The sequence below is a fragment of the Colobus angolensis genome, unplaced genomic scaffold (genome assembly GCF_000951035.1).
Source record: "Colobus angolensis palliatus isolate OR3802 unplaced genomic scaffold, Cang.pa_1.0 Scaffold163, whole genome shotgun sequence".
Classification (NCBI taxonomy): domain Eukaryota; kingdom Metazoa; phylum Chordata; class Mammalia; order Primates; family Cercopithecidae; genus Colobus; species Colobus angolensis.
This window is the reverse complement of record NW_012114744.1, coordinates 1,507,050-1,527,707: the sequence shown is the minus strand read 5'-3', so window position 1 is coordinate 1,527,707 and position 20,658 is coordinate 1,507,050. Positions and strand designations below refer to the sequence as shown.

The window sequence follows — 20,658 nt, the reverse complement described above, 5'->3', positions numbered from 1 at the left end:
GCAAAGCACCTCACAGTAATCCTATGCCTCGCAGTATGTTTTCCTCCCTATTAGTTACAAGTCTTATGAAAGGTTTGATTGACTGACGATTTCTAGGCTGATGTACCTGTTGTACTTTGTAAGCCTACATTGCCTCCTGCTGGCTCTTCTTTCTAAATAACTCTTCTCATGTCTCTCCAGAAATAGATCCACAGGCCATTCTTTTTGTTTATTTGGTGGTGTGTGTGTGTGTGTGTGTGTGTGTGTGTATGTATGTGTGTGTGCCACATATGTTGCCTCTGTGTTTTCTCTTTATCTAGACTATCTTGATTCCTGATCCTTCTCATCAAATAACACGTTTTCAAAATAACTAACCTTTAGGAAATAAAATTTCTCTCTTCCTCCTCCTTCTCCTACACAAACTCTGTTCTTGTACATCTGTTAAAGCAAAGCCTTCCTTTCCTGCCATCCATATCATGATATTATCTCTGACTATAGCGGTATGTATATAGCGCTATATATATTCCTGCATATAGTGCTATACATGTGTGTATGTATATAGTTTTATATATATGTGTGTGTGTGTGTGTATATATATTTCTGCATATGCAGACACGTTCTTGGCTCTCCAGTTTGACTCTTGCCATAGTAATATAGGAAAGACCCTGTGAATGGCTGCAATAAGAAAACCTGGTTTGAATATATATATGCATATATCATCAAGGGAGTTGGGACCAACTTTTTCACCTGGACTATTTCAGTAGCCTTCCAATTAATTTTCCTGCTCTGTAATTGCAACCCCCTCCCCAGTCTGTCCTCCACAAAGCAGCCTGGGTGTCTTGGTGATCCTTTGGAAATGTAAGTTGAATCATGTTTCTCCTATGCTCAAAACCTTCTAATACTTTCTAATGCTAAGAATAATATTCATTGTCCTCATCATAGCCTACTAGGGACCTGGTTCCTCTTTTATTTCTCTGATCTTATCCCTTATAGTCTTTCACTTGCTCATGTCACCTCAGTCTAAATGGCTTTAATACCATTTTTTTTTTAACTTTTAAGTTCAGGAGTACAAGTGCCAGGTTGGTTACACAGGTAAACTTGTGTCATGGGGGTTTGTTGTACAGATTATTTCATCGCCTGGGTATTAAGCCTAGTACCCATTAGTTATTTTTCCTGATCCTCTCCCTCCTCCCACCCTCCACCATCCAAAAGGCCCCAGTGTGTGTTGTTCCCCTCTAAGTGTCCATGTGTTCTCATTATTTAGCTCCCACTTGTAAGTGAGAACATGTGGTATTAGGTTTTCTGTTCCTGTGTTAGTTAGCTAAGGATAGTGGCCTCCAGCTCCATCCATATCCCTGCAAAGGACATGATCATGCTATTCTTTAAGCACCAGAATACTCTTCTTACCTCAGGGCCCTTACACATGCTGTGCCCACTGCCTGGAATGCCAGTCCCTCAAGTACCTACATGGTTTGCGTTCTTTCACTTAATTCACTGCTCAAATGTCAGCTTAAAAGGAAGCCTTTCCTGGCCATCTATGAAATTCACTCTTTCCTCCCCTCTTCTACTACACACAGCCTTTGCCTATCACTGTCTATTTTCCTCCATCATAGCAGAGAATTTGTCTAATTTGTTCCCTGATTCACTCCTCCAATGCTCAGAACAGTGCCTGACATGTGGTAGATGATTAATAAATATTTAACATATTAAAAAGTAATTAAACACTTTGCTAGCAAGGTACTTCATAAAAAACATGTTATCACATACAGTTGTCCCTCAGTATCTGCAGGATACTGGTTCCAGGACCCCTTAAATCATCTTTAGATTACTGGTAATATCTAACACAATATAAATGCTATATACAGAATTGTTATACTACATTTTTATTTGAATTATTTTATTGTTAATGAAATAATAAACTTATTTTGTTTTTGTTAACAATACAAATACAAATTATTATATTGCTTTTATTATTCTATTCTTATTTTTTATTGCTTTCTTCCTAAACAATTTCATTCTATGATTGTTTGAATCCATCAATGTGGAACTCATGGTAAGAAGTGTATTCTATAAACCAGAGGTAGACATTAGTTAAAGGCTTACATAATTGTTGGAATAGAATTTGCCATTAATTATTAAACACCTATTTAATACTGATTGTACTACAAGATATTTTACTAGGAGATTGGGAATTTAGAGAGGAATAGAATATATTCCTATGATCTAGTAATGGTAACATATAAAAATTTGATACTCACCTTTGTTATAAGACAAAGAAGCTATTATTGTCTCCACTTTACAAATGAGAAACTTGAGTTTAGAGTGCTGAAAAGACTTGTCCACAGTATTGCATACAAGTTAGTGAGCGGAGCAAGCTCTGCTGCTAATTAGTTTGCATTACTTTGGACAAGTATCCAGATCTTCTCACCTTCTCCTCCTTCCATTCTCTCATACTGCTATTCCTCATATCCACTCTACAGGGAAGGTAGCCCATATATTATACTGGAGTGAGCAGAGGATATTGTTATTCTTCTAGATGTGGATATTAAATGGCACATTGCTTTTCAAAATATATTAATTATAACCTAATTCCTGAGTCAGTCAGAATTGGTTAGGTTATAGTATACAACCCCCCAGATCTCAGTAGTTTTAATAAAATAGTTTATTTTTCATTTATGCTACGAGTCCAAAATAGCTTATAAGGAAGCTTCGTTCATCAGAACCACTTGAGGCCTGAGCTGACGGAAGCTGTTTGGACACCTGTTTTGGCGATCACTGAGTCAGCTGCAGAGAAGAGCTGTACAGTCAGGTACTGGCAAGAAAGTGTTTCAACCCTCCCTCTTCGTTGACCAGAACGAGCCTCATGGCCACTACTAACTTTGAGTGAGTTACAAGTACAGAAGAATTGAATTTGAGTGAAAATGGTCAACACTGGTAATAATTGTCATATGCACATATTCACACACACACACACACACACACACACACATACACACACACACGTACACACATTTTGCCCTTTCTATTTCCTGGGGTGGTAACCAACTTGCCCTACAAGACTCTTTAAATGTGGTAAGCCCAGTTTGTTTTACTTGTTGACTTATCTAGGAAGGATTTGTAAAATGCAGAGAAACTGAAGCCAGATTATGATGATTGAGAGACAAGTTATTTTCTCCCAGGGTCTTTCACCTAACAGTGACAATATTGTCCTCTTAATGGCACATTTAAATCTGTGCTTGCTACTCAATTTTTTCTATTAAGCACATGTAAAATATTCCATAGAGCAAAAAAAGAAAAGAATTGGACTGGTGTTTGTAATTGCAATTTGTGGAAATCATGAGCTCATAAATATTACTCCTCTTCTTTACCATTATACGAAAATAGGAGAAATGAATGTAACGTCAAAAAGAGGAACTAAATCATGGTTTATATAGCTTGGCCTCCCTTCGAAGTAGAAAAAGAGGAGAAGTGGGAGTAAACAGAAAGATAATGCTTATGGTACATACCAAACAAATGGAGAGACTGACTCTCATGGATTATGCGCCTGAGCCACCAGCAAAGGTAATTTTTCCTCTGAATTATTTAATTGGAACTACAAAGTATAAATTCACTCGTATTTGGGGCTTTAAAATCATATGGCTATAAATTTCAACTTAGGTTAAAAGTTTAAGATTATTAACTTTTAACTTACATTAGCTCAAAAAGAAATAGATACAACTTTTAATGCTATTTGTTTATTATGAGTGATATTTCATTATAATGCTTCAGTGGTGAATTCACTAGAAGGAAAAGGAAATGATAAATTGGATAATTACTTTGTAAGACTTCTAAATGTTACTCTTTTTGAACTGTGCAAAATGGTTTCAAATGTCGCTGGAAGTTTATAGAGAATTGGCGAGCCTGTGTTTCTCTCCTTTTATGCAATATATATGTCTCTGAAGAATCGGTTGAAAATATGATTATTATATGTAATGTAGAATATATTAATCTAGCATTGATTAATCATCTCAAAAAAACACAAGACAAAATGGTTATTTTACAAAGTATATTTTTGATAAAAATATATTTCATAAATTTGAAATTTTGAAAATTCTATATTCTTAAAGGACAGCATACATAAATTTGAATTTAGTAAAATTTAATAATTTTACTAATTTAAATAAATAATAATTTAAATGAAATTTAATAATTTAGTAAAAGTGACATTTATTTCTGATTATCAGTGTAAATACACTTGTGACTTATTGATTATTTCTTGTATCATGTTGAATTCTATTTCAGATAGCTCTTTAAGTAAATGAGTTATTTACATATAAAAACTGTTAAGTTACGTATAAAAATTGTGAGTCAGGTTGAACCATATATGAATGATATAAAACACAAGTTATTCAAACTCATATTTGTAAAAATAAGTTTCATTATTGCTTGAAGCATGACAAATTATATAATAAATAAATTAGCAAAACACTTTATAATCTTTTAGGGACAAAAATGAAGAAATCTTTGTAAATTTTTGTTACTTCATCTTTTAATATGAGCAAATATCAAAAACAAAAGCAAATATAATAAGAAAATGTCCTCTTCGATTCACATATTAAATTAGGATTTGTGAAATACTACAAAATAGGATTTGTGCTACTGTGGTGGGACCTAGTGTCATATTTTTATAGTAATATGCTATTGCAAAAGAAAGAAAAAGCCTCACATTTTATCTGTTATTGTGTACTTTAAGCAAGCAGAGCACAGCCAAACTTCATAAGATATTTTTGTACCACAGAACATCAAATTTTTTCCTTCGGATATCATTAATTTTCATTAGCACACTTTTCACTTTTTTGGGAATTGTGTCAGAATTTTGAGAAAATAAAAAAATAAATGGCTTAGTCAGCATAATTAAGATGTTAGCTTGTTAAATTTGGCTAGAAATATAGTTAGTTGCTTAAACTACATAAAGCTGACAAGAAGAGGGAATTCATGCTTCAGACGCTTGCATAGTTTTTCACGACTAAGTAATTTGGCTTACTCAGTTTAGGTATTTCTTTTCTTGTCCATAATGCTCATTTAAAGCTACGAAGAGTTTTAACTGATATTACTTATTGAAGATAAGGGAGAAAAGAGAGAAATAATCATTAAAAAAGACTCTGTAGGCTCCAAGATGGACCAGAAACTCCTTCATAGCATTATATTGAAAAAATTTAGATGACAAATATAGGGTGCTCAGAGAAGACCTCTTCCAAAATGTGTTAAGCTTTCAAAAACAAAAGTTTGGGTAGTTCTTCAGTTTTTAAGGAAAGCTCAAACCTATCTATTTTATTTTAATTCAATGCATATAGAATAACACAAAAAGGGATAATATTTTCCTAATTTTACAAATAAGGAGATTGTGACTCCGAAATATTAAAACAAATATTGTGTGTGTCTGCATGAATAGTAAATGGGGGACAGAGAATTTGAAGATAGGTGTCTGATATGTGTCAGATTTCAGATTCAAGGCTGAATAATGTACAGCCACATCCTACAGGGAACTGGCATTTAGTGTGAAGCAGGACAGCAGATGTGCAAGTGAATAAGTACCTTCAGTGTAACAGAAGTTCTGTGTGTGATTGTATTAGAATACAGGTGAGAAAGCAAAGTGGGGCTGGACCACTGAATTTGGGGATGCCTAGGGAAGGCTTTTAAGGTAAGGCAACAGTCAGAAGAGTTGTCAGGAGTCCAACTTCCCTAAAAAGAGCTAAAATAATGTGGGCATTTTTGCCTGTATTCATCTCCTAATCACTTCCTAGCCCCACACTCAACATATTATTATTATTTTTTATTTCCCTTAGAATCCTGATTTCCATTTCTCCCAAGACTGCTCATTCCCTACTAAAGTTACTTTCAGTCACCACATACTATTTATAATCACAAACCCATTTCAGTTTGGAATACCTTTTTCTTATTGTGTTATTCTATATGCATCGAATTTCATATTGAATTTCGATGTTGAATAAAATTCAATTTGTAATGTTATTTGTGCTTGCTTATTTTTTTTTTTGGAACATCTAGGACCATGTTAACTGTCATAAGTGAAAATAAGAAGAAGAGGAAAGGAGAAAATGGGAAAAGTGAGTCAAAGGAAGACAAAGGAAAAGAGAATAGAGAAAAGAAGTGGGAAAGAAAGAGGGGCAAAGGAAAAATAAACGCTTGTTAATAAATGTGAGCAGTGCTATGCTTTCACTCTTCTGCATGTGAAAGTATCAAAGCATTGAGATATAGGAAAATTTTAGGGAATATGATAAAAGAAGGATAAAATTTTAAAACGGAACGTAAGAGAGTATGGGAAAGATCAGTGGAGGCCTAATGTATGAAATCAAAACGCTTGCTATGATTGGAAGTCCACAAATCATTGTCCAAGTGCTCCATTTTAGTTGTAGTTATTTCAAAATAAAATTCAGTATTAAAGAAAAGATAAGATTAAAAAAAAAAAGTACCAATAAGGTCAACTTAAGTTAAGCCTTCCATATGGTATAAAATGCATATGTGGAACAGAATTATTTGATCACAGGATGTGAAAATGGCAAAGTATGCTAATGGCCATTTAGTCCAAAACCTTCATTTAGGAGATGAGGAGATGAAGGTATGAATGCCTTTACCATGTACAAACAAAAAAACATTAGGAGCCCCACATCCTGGGCTCTATTTATATTAAATGGAGGCCTGTTAACATTGATATGGAAGATGGCACATTTGTAGGCTACACCTAGGAATTGTAAAAGCAAGCCCTTGAGAAATCAAGTAGAAATTCTAAAGAATCACACACACACAAAATAGATAGCTTAAAATACACACAAGCCTGGGTGTAGCTATGGAGAAGCTCACATGAATAAATTATCTCTCTGGTTTGTAATATCTTGTTTTCCTATGTTTTTAATGTCTTTTGCTAATTGTGGTTTGATTATGATCTTAGAAGTAGGACTGAGGCCGGGCGCGGTGGCTCAAGCCTGTAATCCCAGCACTTTGGGAGGCCGAGACGGGCGGATCATGAGGTCAGGAGATCGAGACCATCCTGGCTAACACGGTGAAACCCCGTCTCTACTAAAAAAAATACAAAAAAACTAGCCGGGCGAGGTGGCTGCGCCTGTAGTTGAGCTACTCTGGAGGCTGAGGCAGGAGAATAGCGGGAACCCGGGAGGCGGAGCTTGCAGTGAGCTGAGATCCGGCCACTGCACTCCAGCCTGGGCGACAGAGCAAGACTGCGTCTAAAAAAAAAAAAAAAAAAAAGAAGTAGGATTGATATGAAGTTCATTTTTAAAAAATATTTTTTATCTTAAAATCTATTTGACACCTATGATACATATTTTTAGAGGCAAATGTTTCAGAAATAATTGTATCTAATATTCAAATTTGTTTATGCTCCATGCTCTGCTCCGAGCACGCTCCATGACCTGTCTTTGAATGTGATTTAAGAGAATGAAATTCCTCTCTCCCTCCCGCTGTTTCTGTCTTTCCAATGGCTGGGAGCCTCTGGGGTAGTGTAGGCATACGTGTCCCACTCTACTCTCAGCACAGGCTAAAATTCTTTCAGGGAGTAACCAGGACTCCTTCAGCATCAGGACCAGGGCCAGGAGAATGAAGTCCTTGCCTCAGGTACAAAATTTAAGGGAATACAAAACAAAACAAAACAACTCTGAAATCAAGCTAAATAATATATTCATGCAATATTTTTAAAAAATCAAAATGTGTGCCCCAAACTCCGTAACGCATAAAGTATCAAAGGATCAGTAAAGGTGCTGTGCTGAGCCATACTGGGGACAAAAGAAAAAGAAAATCGGTAAAACCAATCTGAGAGCTGGGGAAGAACAGGGCTTTTTATTTTACTGGTAAAGTAGATCTTAATAATTAGGCAGCCACGTGACAAAGAAGGTTATAAAAATGATAGAAAGATAGAAGCAGTCATTCAGTCTGCCAGCCTAATCTTTTTGACATGCTAAAAGTCCTGATTAAACATGTGGCCTGAGGATGGCCAAGTGGGGACCATGCTTTGGAGATGCTGCTAAAAGCAAGTGCCTAAGGACATTCACAGCTGGACATTTCTCCTTGGCAATGCATTTTTCTTTTTTTTCTTTTTCTTTTTTTTTCTTTTTGGCACTACAAAGACATCAGAGTTGGTAGAAAGCAAATGTGCCTGAGTTTGACGGGATCAACTTTAAAAACAAAAACAAAAAACCTTTGAGTTAGCCATCTGAGATAGATGCTGGCAGGTTTGCGGTAGGCCCAACGGCACAATTAGAAGTACGACATGGAAATATGTCAACTGTAGCGTAGCGAGAAATTGCGTTTTGTAAAATAGTCCTTCGATATCTTAAGTCAATGTAATGATAATGATTGATCGTGTGGCTGTGGTTGCTTCCTTTCCCTTAGCTAATTTCTATTCATTCTCTAGTTCTTGGTTTAAATATTAGTTCTTTAAGGAAACTATCTAATTCCTCAGAAGAGATTACATCTCCCATTTGTATGCTCATTGGACCATATATGTAGCACTCATCAGAATGATGTGTATCAGTCAGGGAAACAGAAATTGTACTAGGTGTTTCAAGGAGATTGAATCTAATAGAGGGGATTGGTTACACAACTGGTGAAAGTATTGAAAGCAATAACTGAAAATGAGCTAACTCAGAGATGGAGAGTGTATTTGTGACTTCTGGGAGTGCATAGCAAGGCTAGAACCACCAAAGAAGAAATTTGACAAGGGATAGTATGGCAGAAGAGGAAAAATCAGGGCCAAGGCTGGGACCCCTGTGAAAGGTTTCTAGTCCCTTTCAGAGATACCACCACAAAACAAAGAGAGAAGAATTAATATCTGAGAAAGGAAGATCCGCGATTTCTCCACTCCTACTACCTTCTAATCTTGCACCAGCGCCTCTTATTGGCCAAACCAAACTGGAAGTCAATTGGCAAAAAATTCTGGAATATATAGTTTGCAGGGATATCTGGTGCCCTGTGATAATAAAACAGAACCTGGGAGAAAGGAATTAGGCTGAGGCAAATATTAATACTCAATATTACTATCTTAAATAATTATATATTTATTAATGCTATTATGAGTGTAACGCCAATCTCTCTAGGCAGTCTGTAATTTCCATGGATCAGGAATGTATCTGCCTTGTTCATGAATATATTCCCAGTCCATTTCATAGCGTCTAACTCGTAGAAGATTTTAAATAAATAAAAATATACCTGAATGAATACCATCAATCCTACCATGCTTTCAAGAGTTATGAAACTCTTGAAGGAGTACGTGTTAGTTACATACTCCTTCAAATGTGATTCCGAATAGGAGCTCAGTGATATACCAGGAGATAGTAAAGCTTCCATCTGAACAAAGTGAGGAATGGAGATGAGAGAGAGAAAGACAAAGAGGTGCATTTGAAATCGACAGAGTTTCAGAGCCTGGAAAAATTATTCTCTCTCTAAGAATGGACTGCTTTATTCATCTCGCCCTCTCATAAGGTCACCCAGTACATATATCAACTTGGGAGGATGTTTACAAGGAATAGGAAGACTAGCATCATTTGAAGGCTGGCCATTGAGCTCAAGATGCATAACTAAAATTAAAGAACAGTCTTCTTACTGTCTGTTTCAAGGCAATGGTTAGCTGGCCCTGTGTACTTTACCATTAAGTCAGAGCAGAATCACTCTTCTCTCCTTACAATTTCATCTAATCCCATGCTTTAAGGGATGGGTCACAGACATGAGATTTTAAAACCTGGGGACACTTTTTTCTGTTTTCTTCCTTTTTCTTTGATTCCAGTTACATGTATATCAGGCCACTTGAAGTTATCTCACAGCTCACTGGTATCCTCTTAATTTTTTCAGTCTTTTTCTGTCTTTGTTTAATTTTGTACAACAATTTCTCTTGCTATTTCTTTAACTTGCCTAATTTTTTTTATACAGTGTCCAATTCATTGCTATCTTACCTAGTTGTTTAAAATTTTTACTTCATTATATATTTTATTTGGTTTGCTAAAATAGTAAAGGAAGGAAGAGCTTTTTTTTCTCTTTGTCCAATTATTGTTAATTACTACTGGTAAAGTGAATGATCAGAGGAGGAGTGCAAAACAGAAAGCAATAACCACAACTGTGACAACAAGGAAATAAAAAATAACCAGCCAGGCGTGGTGGCTCATGCTGTAATCCCAGCACTTTGGGAGGCCGAGGTGGGCAGATCACGAGGTCAGGAGTTTGAGACCAGCCTGACCAACATGGTGAAACCCCGTTTCTACTAAAAATACAAAAATTAGCCAGGTGTGGTGGCTCACCTGTAAATCCCAGCTACTCAGGAGGCTAAAGCAGGAGAACTGCTTGAACCCAGGAGGCAGAGGTTGCAGTGAGCCGAGATTAAGCCACTGCACTCCAGTCTGGGCAACAGAACGAGACTCTGTCTCAACAAAACAAAACAAAACAAAGAAAACACCCACAACATCACCACCACTGCCTAACTAATTTGCTCAAAGGATAAGGGATGTCATTGCTATTTGTCCAACCTGTTGGTATTTCCTGATTGCAAATTTTTCCAGCCTTCAGGCTGGGATTTATATTGTCTAGTATAATTTTTATTTTAGGCATTGTACTTTCTTCCTCTATAACTTAGATTTAGGTTTTAAAAATATCTTTTATGGCTCTCCTCAACATGCTTATGCTTTCCTCTACCTTCTTGAACATACGGTGTGGGGTCATAGTAGCTGTTTCAATGTGCTTTTACTATCTCTGTCATTTGCATCATTCACTGGTCAGTTTTTGTTGAATGATTTTTCTCCTTCTCATTGGTCATATGTTCCTAATTTCTTGCATGTCTAATAATTTTTGATTGGGTCTCAGCCATTGTGAGCTTATGGAAGTGTTAGTATTTTTATTAAGAAAATACTTTTGAGATTTGTTCTGGGATGCAATTAAGTTGCTCCAAAACGTATTTATCCTTTTACAACTACTTTTTCAACTTTGCTAGGTGGAACCAGAGGAGGCTGGTTTTGTCCCCATTACTAAGGCAATACAATTCTGAGTACATTTCTTGATGCATGTCCTGTGTAGTATAATATTTCTCCCCTTTGGCTTTTGGAAATAACCATTCCCAGCTTTATGTGATCTCTGGAAATTGCTCCTCCTGCTCCTCTCCAGTCATTGCCTGGTCTCATGTAGTTTGCTTACACACATGCCCTGATCAGTACCCGCTTGAAGACTCTAGGGGAACCCTCTGCAGATCTCAGCAGCTTCTTCTCTTTGCAGCTCTTTTTACTTTGGTAAACTCTGCCCTGCAAATTGTAACTACATTGAGCCTCCCAAATTCTCATCTCTGTCTTCTCAGTGCAAAAAGAACACTGGACTCTGTTTAGATTCCCTCTTCCTGGGTTTATTCTCTAGTTTATTTTTCTTCTATCAGGATCCTACTTCTGTGGTCCCTGTTGTTCAGTGTTGGAAAATTGTTTCGTATGTTTTGTTTGACTTTTTAGTTGTTTAAGGTATGAGGGGAAATATGATTCTTGTTCTTCTATCTTGGCTGGCAATGAGAGTCCTTGACATTTTTTAACTGAACTAAACCTTATGCGCAAATTGCTCCTAAATACCACGTTTTTGTTAATTCAAAGTTTAGATGTACTTGGAGGGATGAGTATTACTCTGCACCCTCAATAAGAAAGGGTTTACTATCTATTATTTTTGAGAAAAAGTGGTCACAGAGAGATTTATATTTGTTAAAACTATTCGACTTCCTGTATTGGGAAGAAATGAAAAATCTTCCAGAAATTTTATCTTTGTTTACATCCAAGGTGCTTCCTGAATTAGTATGGATGGAAAAAAAATATTTAACTCAGTGAAACAAATCAACTCAGGTTTCAGTAGTATTTTATAAACCAGTTAAATCTGTCACTTCATATTATCTGAGATTAGATATGTCCATACATTATTTCACCCATTAAAAATGCAAATATCCCAAATATAAAAGTTTTTATAACGATATTAAGAGATAAGCATATCTGTCTTGTTCAACGAAAAAAAATTCCATTGTAACAAGTTCTCATTTTTCAAAAAAAAACAAAAACAAAAAACAAACTCTACCACAAGGAGAAGAAGAAAAATCCAACTGAAGAATAAAAATTTCAACAGCTAGGTCTGGGCGCTGTGGCTCATGCCTGTAATTCCAGCACTTTGGGAGGCCGAGGTGGGCAGATCACTTGAGGCCAGGAGTTCAAGAACAGCCTGGCCAACATGGTGAAACTCCATCTATACTAAAAGTACAAAAATTGGTCTGGTGTGGTGGTGGCGCCTGTAGTCCCAGCTACTCAGGAGGCTGAGGCAGGAGAATTGCTTGAGCCCAGGAGGCAGAGGTTGCAGTGAGCTGATATCGTGCCACTGCACTCCAGCCTCGGTGACAGAGCGAGACTCCATCTCAAAAAAGAAAAAAAAAATTCTGACATAATGTCAAAGAAAATATTCTATGTTTAGATTAATGTCAGAAGAAATCTGTTTTGAATTTAAGATTGATCAATCATTATTTAAAAGAATTCTGACATAATGTCAAAGAAAATATTCTATGTTTAGATTAATGTTAGAAGAAATCTATTTTGAATTTAAGATTGATCAATCATTATTTAAAAGAAATTCAGACTTTCTCAATATTTCTTTATTTTAATATGCTACTGATTAAGCATATGAAATGCCACAAAGACTCACTAACAGTGCACTGCATTCTTTCCAAAGGAGACCAGTGAGAATACTGTGGTTTGGATAAAATATGTTTAGAATTCATAATTTTAAAACTCCAAATCCTGATTTTACATTAATTATTCTCATTTAAGAGTGATGCACACAAAAATTAATGTTTAGCACTTTGATTCAGGACAAAGTCATATATCCGGAAGGCATTATTTTAATATAAACAAATATGATGTGGGTTTGAGTCACACTCACATGCCTTCCAATCACCCTTACTCTACCTCTGAATGCTAATATAAGAACATGAAAACTCTTCTTATGAATTTTTAAGTGTTAGTTTCACTTCCTTTAGCACAATATTAAAATAGCATTCCCCTAACTATACACACTGCAAGAAAATAATGTGACAATAAAAATGCAAACATTTTATTTGAAGAGTGGGTGCCAGGGTTGTTGCTGTTGTTTTTCCTTAATATCCCCAACCATGTGATATATAACCGTGTGACTGTGGTGGTTTGGTTGTCAATAAGGAAGGTAGGTCATAGTTTTTTAAATTTTTTTTATGCCATTGAATTATAGTTCTAGTTTCTCCAAAATAAAACTGACAAGAATGTCCAGTGTCATTATGTGTATTCAATATTGCATTGGATGTCCCAGCTGTTACAATGCAATTTATTCCCTGAATTCTAAAATTTACTAGATAACTTTTTTTTATTGTAAAAATAATTCATGCATATCATTGAAAATCTTGAAAATAGAGTGAAGTTGAGAATGGGCATTTACAGTTCTACCCAAAGAGGAGGAGCTTTAACAGAAGTTAGGCCTTCTGATTAACACTGAGCAATTTTAAGTAAGAAATACAAGACTAGTAGTAAAACTATGAAAACAAACAAAGTATAACAACTATACTTTTATAGTTATTAAAAGTTAATTTTAGATTAAGTGTGAAAAAGTTGTTGGTCTTTTGGCATACGTAATTATTTGGATGTTAAAAGCCAACAGAAACAAACTTCTCAATTTCAGAATTTACTTGGTGGGGAAACAAGATAGGGAGGAGAAAGCATATTTGGTTTTGTCAAATTTCCATTTGGTTTTATGTTGGCTGTTGTAAAGAAGTTTACTGCATGGTTGCCCTATTGCCTAGAATCTATTTTGAATTTAAGATCGATCAATCATTCTTTTAAAATAAATTCAGACTTTCTCACATATTTCTTTATGTGGGTTCCATCCACATTGGCCTCCTGTTTCTGGAATACTCTGACCACAGGGCTTTGTACTGTCTATTATCTCTGTCTGGAACACTCTTCCTTGCCAGAAATCCCTAACTAACTTGCAGTCTTTGCTTAAATCTCACCTTCTTTATGAATTCCCTTCCAATAGCCCTATTTAAATTTGTAGACCTCTGCTACTTGTCAATCTTACTTCCTTTATCTGGGTCCAATCTTTTCATACCATATTTTACTTACATATTAGAGTTATTATTTTTCCCCCATTGAAATGTAAACTCTAGTGGAGCAGGAATGTTTTCTGTCTGTTTTATCCATTGATGGATTCTCATCACTATCCAACATATAGTAAGTACATAATATATTTTTGTTAAATGGAGTGAATGATTGAATGAGAGATAATTCCATAGGGTATAAGATTCTAGGTTGACAGCTACATTTTTGTTAGTACTTTGAAATTATTATTTTCCAGTCTTCCATTATCGTCATTGAGAAATCATCCATTAGTCAAATTATTGTTCTTTTTAGCTAATTTATCTTTTCCTTTTGGATGTTTTAAGAACTTTTTGTCTTTGATATTCTGTAGTTTCACTATAATATGTCTAGGTATAGATTTCTTTTACGTAATTCTGATAAAGACATTGAACTTCCTAGATTTGAAGATTTGCATCTTCATCATATCAGGAAATGTCTGTTATTACATTTGTGAGTATTTCTTCTACATCTTTTTTTCATCCGTTTATGAAACTCTAATTAGACAGATATATGTTGGAATCTCTATTTTTACATCTTTTAACTTTCATATTTTCCACTCTTTTGATTCTCTGTGTTTCATTTTGAGTAACTTATCTAGATATGTGTTGCAGTTCACAAATTTGTCTTCATCTTTGTCTAATCTGTTGCTTAATCCAAACTTTGAGTTCCTAATTCTAGTTATCACATTGCTTACTTCAAAAAATTTTATTTTGTTCTTTTTCAAATATGTCTGGTCAGCTCTCATAGTATTTTCTTTCTTCATTGCACTTTCAGTAGTCTCTTTTATTTATTTAAATATGTCAGGTAAACTCATTTTGTAGGCTTCTTCTGATTATTATAAAAGCAGCCATCTTTGACGGCCTTACTTGGCAGTTACTAGTTTAAATCTTGATTCTCCCTCATAGTTGTTTGTTCCTTGGAATTTGGTGGACTTTTCACTGTGAGTCAATCTCAGAGCATTAACTGTGGGACTTTCTTAAGGTATGTATTAAAGTGAATTTGTCTATAGAAGGTTTGGGTTCCTTTTGCCGGGAGACTGTGTATCCTACCAACCCTGGGTCACTTTAATCTGCATTTTCCAATATGGTTATTTTGAACTATATAGGTGATGTGAATTCTTGCTTTAGACACCTGAGATGGAGGCTTGTGATTAGGAATTGAAGATCATTAAATTTCTCCAACCTCTTTCTGTCCTCCACTCAGAGGCAAAGCTGCAATAGGCAAGTGTCTCCATAGACACTATACAGGGATATTTCTTTCAGACACTGACAATAATGCTCTTTTTTCAAGGGTCCTGGTTTTGGTAGGTTTTCTTTGTTACACTCAGGTCCTGGACTCTGCCTGTCATCCCTCAGGTGCAAACTTATTGAATCTTGAACTCTGGTTTGTCAGGGATTGGCAAGCAGTCCCGGGAATATTCCTACTCTGAGACTTACTTGTCTTTGTAGATCTACAGTTTCTTGTGTTTCTCCTGATTGGGGAATTCCTAGACTGTCTTCCCTTGCCAAGACAGGTGTCAAAATGAGTTTTAAAACTGCTAGTTAACATTATTGGGTATACTGTACTCGTAGGTTTTTCACTTAATTACTTGTCTTCCATTATTGCTGGAAACAGAATTCAAACTTTCATTTCCTGTCAGTGTTTGTTTTACCTTTGTCTATTACTTTGAATTTGTCTGTCTCAGTTTTAATTTGAGTTCGAAAATATAAAGGAAATAGTGACAGTTGATTTTTAATTATGTACCATACTTGAATCTTAAAGTGTTACTTTATTGGTTGTTATAGGAGTTTTGGCATTTTAACTTACAAGCAATCTGAGAAGTTTTACCTGCTCTAGAATGACCTGATTTTAGTGGATGCCATGGACATTCCTAAGTCAGTAACTGAAGAATTCAGGTCCATTTGTGTGTGGATTCAGTCTGTCACCTGGACCTAAGTTAACCAAAAATAACTTAAGTTCCTGAGAGTATGTCTGAAACTGAAACTCCTTGAGACCTGATAATATCTCCGAGGTCCCTTAACAAATCAAAAGTTTATTTTTGGCTTCTGGGATCTTGGTATTTGTGTAGAAATACTCTGGCTTCTAAGAATTTCCTGTAATTCATTGAGCTCAGAGCATCTGTTAGATGTGAGTCTAACAGTTATGGTCTCGTATATGTGTGCACCAAAGGAAGCGGCCTCTGTAATATGAGTTGATGGGTGCTGCCTGACCCCTTCTGACCCAGTGATTTTTCTCCTCTGTTCACCTGTGGCCTAAAGATGACTGTTTTAGCTACTTCACATGGGGCAGCAAAAGCAGGAGTCCCAGTCGTCAGATAGCTCATGGGTGGGGGTGAGATTTGTAGATATCAATCTACTCTCTCATGAGCATGAATTTTGTTATTAGTAAGGTGACTGTCATTTGGGAAGGAAAAGAAAAGATTTAGGACAGGTGAATTTTCAGGGAGAGAAGAGGAACCAGTCTCAAGCTTTTTGAATAATTTACTCTTGTGAAAAGAATGATTTCATAAATCAAAACTTTCCTAAGGTAGGAAGGAAAAAGGTGGAGTGATTGTTATAGAACACAGTTTTATTTGTATTTACTTTTACTTTTTTGCTGCAGTTGGCTAGGATTGCATTTTTCCTAGCAACATAGTCTATATTAGTCAGCGTTCTTCAGAGAAACAGAATATATCTATTTATCTAGAGAGAGAGGAAGAGAGACAGAGAGATGGGAGAGAGAGATTGATAACTGACTCACATGACTCTGGTGGGCTGGCAGTCCAGAGATTCAGGTAAGAACTGATGTTGCAGTCTTGAATCTAAAATCTTCTGGGCAGGGTAATAAGTGAGAAACTGAAGCAGGAATTCTATGTTGCAATCTTGAGGCAGAATTGTTGCTTCTTCTGGAAACCTTAGTCTTTACTCTTAAGGTTTTCAACTGATTGGATGAAGCCCACTAATATTATGGAGATTTTCTTTATTCAAAGTCTACTGATGTTAATGTCAATGTTGAGGCCAGGCATGGTGACTCATGCCCGTAATTCCAATGCTTTGGGAGATGGAGGTGGGAGGAGCGTTTGAACCCAGGAGTTTGAGACCACCTTGGGTAACATAGTGAGATGCCCATCTCTAAAAAAAAATAAATGTCAGTGTAAATCACATTAAAAAATACCTCCATACCAATATCTAGACCGTGTTTGACCAAACAAACTGGGCACTGTAGCCGGGTCAAGTAGTCACAAAAAATTAACAATCACAAATCTTATAAAATCTTAGTGGACTGCCTGCCGAATTCACTTAACATGATTCAGTTTGCCAAAACCTGTAACCTTTGGGTTATGCCTTGTGAATACTTCAGTTTAATAATCCAAATACCCAGATGAGTGATATTTCTTAGAGTTATTGTGTTGAGGCTCTACCTTTTTTTTTCTTTTTCTTTTTTTTCTTTCCAAGATGGAGTCTCATTCTGTCGCCAGACTGGAGTTCAGTGGCACAATTTTGGCTCACTGCAACCTCCGACTCTCTCGTTCCAGTGACTCTCCTGCCTCAGCCTCCCAAGTAGCTGGGATTACAGGCACGTGCCACCACACCCGGCTAATTTTTGTATTTTTAGTAGAGACAGAGCTTCACCATGTTGGCCAGGATGGTCTCGATCTCCTGACCTTGGGATCCGGCCGCCTTGGCCTCCCCAAGTGCCGGAATTACAGGCGTGAGCCACTGCGCCCGGAGAGGCTCTACCTTTTTAAATAGCTGAATGTCAGTGAATCAACAAATGTTTATAAAAACCTAGGATAAGGAACAATGTCTGGGAGCCCTTTGTCTCTAGTCTCTTCTGAGATTTCCCTTCTCCCCATAAACCTGTACTAAACATTATAATTAAGGGCATTGTGATATGTTTGCAGAAGGAGTAGAGATAGAGACACGCTGGAGGCACCTGGAGAGTGTGTTTCCTCACTTCTCTGACTCTTCCCAGATCTCTTTCTAATTGCCAGGATCCTGCAGTTCCTTATAGAAGCATCAATCATATACACAGCAAGGGGTAATGTGCAGAACTCAGTTTGGAAAGACATCTATTCAGTTTCTTGATTTAGACTTCAGCAATTTCAGTTCACTAAATATGTTTTCTCTATCGACTTCCAGCTGGGAAACCCTGGACTGATGTTTGTCCCTTTCATGTTGCACTTCATTCAGTTTTTCATCCTGGAATGAGAATTATTACCCTCATCTCCTCTGCTTGGCTTATTCTGCATTTTCTCTTAATGTCTGTCATGACAACCTCTCTGTATTGATTAGGGGAGTCCGGTCTTCTGTATCAAAAAGATCTCATAGTATAGAGGTGCAGATAAGATAGGAGTTTATTTTCTGTTGTGTGAATAGTCCAAAGTCAGGCAGGTGGTCTGAAGATCTTGGCAGAATCTTTTCTCCTGAAGGTCAACCAGTACATTTGTTGGTAGATTGGCTCTGTCCTTCTCAAATGTGTTTTTGTCTCTGGTTCAAGGCAATTGTCCCAGTGGTCACCATTATCCAGCTGGTGAGAAGTTGTAAAAGAGGAAATTAAGGGCTGGCTTCTTGTCTAAAGGAGATAACTTCAAAGTCGCATGCCTGACCTTCATTCACATCCTGTGAGACTGAACTTAGTCACACGGTGACACCTAACTGCAAGGGAGGCTGGGAAATGCAGGCTTTACCTCAACAACCAGCTATTCAGCTAAAACTCAGAGGGTTCTATAAATAATCAGTGGTCTATGCTACATTTATACCAGGCATTACATTTTTTATTATTGATACTTAAGACTCTTTTGTTACAAATAACAACTACTTTTGAGCTGGCTTTAACAAAAACGGGGAATTTATTAAATAGACACGGGGAATTCAAGGGTGAGAATGGACTTCAGGAAGAGACTGGAAACAGGAACTGAAAATTTTTAGAATCCTTCCTCTGTCTGCATCTCCGCTTCTCTCTGTGTTTCTGATCCTTTCTTCTTTTCATAGCCTGGCTTTCTGTGATCCTCTGGGCACATGAGAAAAAGAGTACCTTAAGAGCATCTGAAGAGCCCCCAAGTTAACCTGTGGCAATTTCAGCTGCATGCGGAACTCATTTGACTTATCTAAGTCCCAGTTCCAAATTTCTGGGTGGAGGAATCTGATTGGTTCAACTAGGGTCAGGTGTCTATCTCTGCTGCCCTTAATTGTTGCACATGCGGTGGGAGTCATACAGTACAATTGTAGCTGGTAGGACCCAGCTGTATGTGGGAGTACATTCTGAAAAATAAAGATAGATTCCTTAAAATGTGTCCACTACCTCGAGTCTTATCAGTATTCTTAGTAATCCATCACTTCAAATATGAATGATCCTTATATTTTGTTTCCTCTTTACCAGTTTATGGCTAGCGTATGTCATAGAGACCAGAGGAGTTCATAGCAAATCTTATTGTTTGGGAGTTGTGAAGAAAATGGAGAATCCCTTGGGCCTCTGAAGATGTACATTCTTCTAGCCATATGGGGAATCTTTTCATCATAGAAAATTGTGCTTGGGAAAGAAAAAGAGCTGCTCTGACAGCTGCCCACTGGTTACTAGCCTGGCACTCACAGTAAGGCACAGTGTTCTCTTGATTAACCTAAATGGCACCAGTATCTCGTGATATCACTCTGTGATCATGATGAAAAGGGATAAACCCCAAACCAGCCCATAGTCATATCTGAACAAAGACTGTGTGCAAACCACAAAAAAAGACCAAATAGCTTTCCCTCCTGGTTAACATGAGTGACTATTTACCAATTGCAGCCTTAAACTCACTGTTTTTCTGCTTCTTAGAAAATCATTGATATCCAATTGTTGAATTAGCCCCACTTTTTGATAACATTCAGTCTCTAGCTAAGTCCTTCTTTGAACCCTTCCTAAAAATCATGTAAAACAAGCCCCACTTCTGTTACCTGCTCCCCATAGCACCTTTTTGCAGATACTTCAGAGCTCCTCATGGGATACGGTGGTCGCTGCTTCAGCAAATAATACATCCAACTTTGACTGCCTCTGTGCTTCCAGTGGTCTTTGGATGGTGGTCATTAACATTCTTTTCTAAAGAAGCTGAGAATGAAAAACAAGGAAAACAAAGCACACATGTTCATACACAAGGGACTCTGTCCATTTTACCTTTGTCCAGTTGTACTGAGCATGGTTTTAAGATTAATAAGTTGACTTGTTTAGAAGATGACTAAAGACACCTATTATGACTTGAGTAGTTCCATAGTTTGTTGCAAGATAACATTGTAACAGCAACTTTTTTCACTTAGTTATTAAAACATTACTAAAAATTTAGAAAAATCCCATAAAGATTATTTATTATTTATGACATTAACATGATGAGAATATATTAGTTTAAATTGTTCCAGCTCCTTTTCACAGTTCTAGATATTTAAAATTGCTCACACAATTTAAATTTGGAATCATGATTATCTTTTAATTTTTGCTTTTACTGGCTATATCCTGCCTTACTGATATATTCCTCCTGGGAACCTCTGAAACAACTCTT

The 20,658-nt window shown here is 36.5% G+C and overlaps 1 protein-coding gene across 1 annotated transcript in view; it reads left to right on the top strand.

The window, feature by feature from the left end:
• The first annotated feature begins 3,434 nt into the window (after positions 1–3,434).
• TFEC (transcription factor EC) overlaps positions 3,435–20,658 on the top strand; it is a 207,987-nt gene continuing 190,763 nt past the window's right edge. Inside the window, exon 1 of the mRNA XM_011937363.1 lies at positions 3,435–3,540. The gene's annotated coding sequence lies outside the window, so the exon portion shown is untranslated. The remainder of the gene's footprint in view (positions 3,541–20,658) is intronic.